Genomic DNA, 5599 nt, shown 5'->3' on the forward strand with positions numbered 1-5599 from the left:
TATCACTAGCTGGCCATCGATTGCTGCCACGTCATTGCCAGTTGCCCGCTAGGTGCCGCCACGTCACTCGCCACCTCGCCTATGCCACATGTCTACAGCTCAACGCGTCACATCCCAACTGGATATTATCACCATAAATATGACCCTTCCATGGCTTGAACTCTTGACCTCCTCCTTCTGTGTCCTTTCTTTTTAATTAAGTAGTAATTATTGCTGCTGAAAGGTGCTTTGGCAACCCTAAAAAGTCGCTACTAAATGCTACTCCTCTGGTTCTATTTTTAAGGTAGAGAGAGAAGAAATTTTTTGGTTTTATTTATAGGATATTTAGAGAAATTTTTTGTATCGATATCCAATTTTATCCTCCATTTATTATTGTGTTCACTTTATTTACTTGAGGTATAATGTATATTAAATAGGACTAAAGTTGAAAAGTTGTTGAATTTTAAATAAGAGTAATGAAGTTTAAGGTTTTTCTTAATTTGTGGGAAACATGTTGGAAGTGACTTATAAATAAGACCAGAGGATTATTTTATTAATTATTGTTAAATAATAACACTATTATTAAATATTTATATTTGATTTTCTTATCTGATTAAAATATTTATTTATAATATGCATTTTGTATAAAAAATATAATTCATACAATATTATTTGTTATATTTTTTATTTCTAATTATTTAAGCCATTGTATTGTTTATTTTAATATTTATATTTATAATTCTCAAATATGAAAATATAATATATAAAAAATAATAAAATTTAATTATAAATTTTATCATGATTATTTAACTTTTTCACACACACATAATTAGAATATCTCACTTTCATACATACACTTGTTCTTTCTTCTTTCCCTCCCTCTTACCTTTACACACAATATTATTTCTCTAACCCTCTCCTTCTCTCTTTGTCTATCTAACAAAACAACATGTAAAAATATTTTATTTTGTTATAACAAATCATATTAATAAATAAAACTATTGTCTAAATATGATTTTTTAATTAAAAAAACTTAAAATAATAACAAAAAGTTAAAATAGACATTCAACGGTGATAAAAAGTTGCCACTAAAACTACCCTTTAAAGGCGATCAAAAATGTTGCTGCTGAAAGGTGCTTCAGTAGTGACAAAAAGTCATCGCTAAAGACTTCTTCTTTCAGTGGCAATATTAAGCATCACAATCGAAAGTCTTACTTTTGAAAATTAATCTTTAGTGGTGACTCTATTTTGTCATTTGAAGTATACTTTCAACGGTGATATTTATGGTTGACATTAAAAGTAAGATTTTAAGCGGCAGCTCTTAATATCACCATTGAAAGTTATACTTTCAACTTTTAGCGGTGACATTTTGTGTCATTGTTTAAAATCATTGTTGAAAGTTATTTTTTTTTAAGTCTAAAAGAGCAGAAGTAAAGGACTTAATGCTAAGTTTTTTAAGCTCATGATAAACTAGTGAATGAATGTCACTGGCATGTTCTTTTGAATTTGAGTCTGGTTCGCATTAATTATGGCTACTGTGTGGCTTTTATCAGGAAGTGAAACGGCATGCGTTTTGGGAGTGGAACGACTTTATTTCTTTGGGAAAATTAAATATACTAATAAGTCATGAGAAATTCAACTGTTTTTACAAGTTTAACTTGCAAATGATAACTTGTAAATATTGAAATTTCACTTGTAAACATAAATTATTAAATTTGATTAATTTGTAAATGGTGCAAGTCAAATAATTATAATTATATAAGTTCGTTCTGTAAAATATAAAAAGATAAAGGTGTAATTTTATTTATGATCTTATTTCTTAGGTGCACCCAATATCTCAAATTTTTTAGTTGTATGATTTGACGCATGATTGTTTTGGTGCAAGTTTACTCTAATCTGTTATGGATAAAATTGCACCATTAAATAGATCAGGGTGTTGAACACATTTAAGAAATAAGATAAAGGGTAAAAAATTATAACTTCACCCAATATAAAAATTTTGGATCTACTTATATTTAATTTTTTATGTGGGACCTACAAATATTTTTCTTTATTTATTCTTTTGAAAGATGAGTTGCTTATTAATTTATTAACCCTTTTATTTAATTTATAACCCCCCAAAAAAAAACCAAAAATTCTCCACGTTTAAACTTTTGCTAAACTGTCCAGTTTGACCCTAATTTCATTTGCACGTGTGTGTCTATATCCCAAAATGCGTGCTGTTAGACTCTTCTTACTCCGTCCATGGAGTAGATTGTCCATGCACGCAATCAGAATCTCTTGTATTGATGATCTCTACATGTTATTGTACCCTTTTGATGATGCTTCTTATAAGTGAATTTTTAGATGTTCTATTAGAACTACGGTTCATTACTCCAACCTTAAATATTTAATAAATTTTTAGCTTTACCTACGTAATAAAAGGGAACTAGCGACAAAAAAATTACTGACATGCCTTGTTGCGTAAATAAGACCAACATAGCGCACCAAACCACATCATCCAATCAAATATGGCATTATTTAAACAGTATCCTATTGTAGTTGCATAGTTTTAATATACTACCTACTCGGTAGTGTCTTCAAATATGTTTTCTATAAAATGTTTCAATTTAATTTATTGATATACAAAGTTAAAAATATATTAATTTGTTATACCAGCTTTTGAAAGTTAGGCACAATTCTGATATGGTTCAATAATCAGTCATTTTTGCAATGACACCGCAAGGGCGTATTTATAGCTTGATTGACAGAAATTAAATTTTAGAGGCTAAATTGATAATTAAGTAAAACTAAAAGCACCCCAAAAGTTTTATTATCTTAATCATTAATATGTTAACACTTTTATAGTATTTCAACATTGAAGATCTTATTATAGGAGTGCTTGTGGGCGAGGCAGAGGAAGGAAAATGGAAAAGGGACTCTTGGAGAAAAACACAAAGCTGGTGAATGAAGAGGATCATCTACCCATAACATGGCGTGCGTTTGCTCAAGAAGTGAAAGCAGTTTGTTGTGTAGCAGGGCCTATGGTGGCTGTGAATGCGTCAACCTTCTTTCTGCAAACCATCGCTTTGATGATGGTGGGTCACTTGGGAAAACTTGCTCAATCTAGCACTGGTGTTGCCATTTCACTTTGTGCTGTCACTGGCTTTAGCGTCATCGTAAGTCACTTATTGTTTTACTTAAGAGTAACAACTTTATCTTGTATTGTGGGGCTTTGTACTTTTGCTTGATAGCTAATATTTGCATTTTGGATTTTGTAATTTGTACTTTTATATAACAGTTTGGATTGGCTTCTGCACTTGAAACATTATGTGGGCAAGACTATGGAGCTAAACAATATAAGAAGTTTGGTGTTCAAATTCAAACGGGCATCTTTTGTCTTATTTTATGTTGTCTTCCTCTGTGTGTGTTGTGGCTAAACTTGGGGAAGCTGCTGGTTTTACTTGGTCAAGATCCTTTAATTGCACATGAAGCAGGCGAATTTGCGGTTGTTTGATTCCGCGCTCTTTGGGTATGCAATACTTCAAGCCCTAGTTCGATACTATCTTATGCAGAGCTTGATCACCCCTCTTGTTCTCTCTTCTTCATTTATCATCTGCTTCCACATAGTTTTCTGTTGGACAATGGTTTTTAAATCTGGAATGGGTCGTTTTGGCGGAGCGTTTGCCATTGGTATTTCATATTGGTTGAATGTGATCTTGCTTGCGTTATATATGAAATTCTCTGATTCTTGTGCAAAGACTCGGACTCCTATATCTATGGAGCTTTTCCAAGGCATTGGAGAGTTCTTTCGCTTCGCTATTCCTTCAGCTATAATGGCTTGGTACTCTTCTGGCTAATCCACATAACAATTATGACTTCCTATATATTTTACATTATACCTCGAATATTGATATATTGATACCGATGACTAAATATTTCAGCCTCCAATGGTGGTCATATGAAGTGACGACATTGCTCGCTGGTCTTCTAAGGCCAAACCCAGAGCTTGAAACGTCAATCTTAGCTGTTTGGTATTTATGCTTTTTCTAAACTTTTCTGTTTCTAAAATCCATCATAACTAGTTTTGATTGCACTCCAATAATGATTTAATGCTAACTATTTCTCTATACAAATTTGAATCTTATGACCAGTGTATCAATGAATGTTACAATCTATTCCATACCAGAATCGATTGGTTCAGCAGCCAGGTTTGCATCACATAACATCGATCAGTCAATCTATTTATATGTTTTCATTTATAAATGTTATCTCCAATCCTATGGATATAATGATTTATATATAAATAGTGTGGCTTCCTAGATGTTCACTTAAATCAATTCTTTCTCATGGGTGATTCTTGTGGACGATATTATTATTCAGCACAAGAGTTTCAAATGCATTAGGAGCTGGAAGTCCAGAATCGGCGCGAGCATCTGCCTTATGTTCTAGGATTCTAGCAACGTGTGAGGCTCTTTTAGTGAGCTCAATCGTTTTTGTGAGCCGTAATGTTTTGGGTAATGTTTTTAGCAATGAGCCTGAAGTGATACATTACGTGAAAGACATAGCTCCTCTGTTAGTTATGTCTGTTTTTGTGGACTCCTTACAAGGTACCCTTACAGGTATATATAAAATATTTCATTCCAATACTATATTCCCAACAAAAGTATATTCTTATTACAATCAAACTCAGATTTTGTTGTTCTTGGAAATCTTGTTTCTTGTCTAAATAGGGATTGCCAGGGGAAGTGGGTGGCAGCACATAGGGGCATATGTGAATTTTGGATCTTATTATGTGGTTGGCATTCCACTGGCTGCAATATTGGGTTTCTGGGTAGGCATGAGAGGAAAAGGCCTTTGGCTTGGAATAACGACTGGTACAATCTGCCAAGTGATTGTGCTATTTATCATAATCAGTAATACAGATTGGATAAAAGAGGTTTGTTTTCTTCTTGATTATATTACTTTCAAAAGAATACATCAATTTATCTTGAAATTTGAAGCTTAATTGACCTTTTATTTTTTAGCAATTAAGATTCTGCAGCAAACTTTTGAACTTTTAAATAGTGCTTATTTGAAATGTTCTCATTGTGAAAGAGTTTGAATTTGCAGGCAAGACAGGCTAGGGAGAGGATATTGCAGAGAACACTGGAGGAAGAAGAAGAGGAAAATATTTTGACTTCGGCAACAAGAGTGTAGTACTTAATTTTAAGGCCATTTAATTTGGGTAAAGTGAGATGTTTGGAGATTATATGAAAATGGGGGATGAAGCTTTAGAACTACAACGTGTGAGATTGAAAGTTGAATCCAAGGCCACAAGCACAAGCTTCAATGGAATAATATAATGTTGTTAATAAACTTGTCAAAATCAATTTTCCATTTTTTTTTTCTTTCTCGTACAAATTTTACTTGCGTTTTTATTTTTCGGCTAAAATGTGTTGGTTAGATAAGAAAATCATTTCTTTTGTACAGGATGTTTTGAGTGATGTAGAGCCTGTTTGAAATAGCTTATAAATAATTTTTTAATCGTATTTATGAAATATAAAATAAGTACGTGAGAGAAGTTTTGTTTAAACTTACGTAAAACATGCTTATAAGTATTTTTGAAGGAGATTTCAAACAAGTCCATAATTAAGAAAAT

General features: G+C 32.2%; 1 pseudogene; it reads left to right on the forward strand.

Moving 5' to 3' along the window:
- Positions 1 to 2885: 2885 nt before the first annotated feature.
- On the forward strand, positions 2886 to 5157 carry LOC114716904 (protein DETOXIFICATION 14-like; annotated as a pseudogene).
- Positions 5158 to 5599: the final 442 nt, after the last annotated feature.

This window comes from Neltuma alba, unplaced genomic scaffold, assembly GCF_004799145.2.
Source record: "Neltuma alba isolate B1F8T4 unplaced genomic scaffold, ASM479914v2 tig00011698_pilon, whole genome shotgun sequence".
NCBI lineage: Eukaryota > Viridiplantae > Streptophyta > Magnoliopsida > Fabales > Fabaceae > Neltuma > Neltuma alba.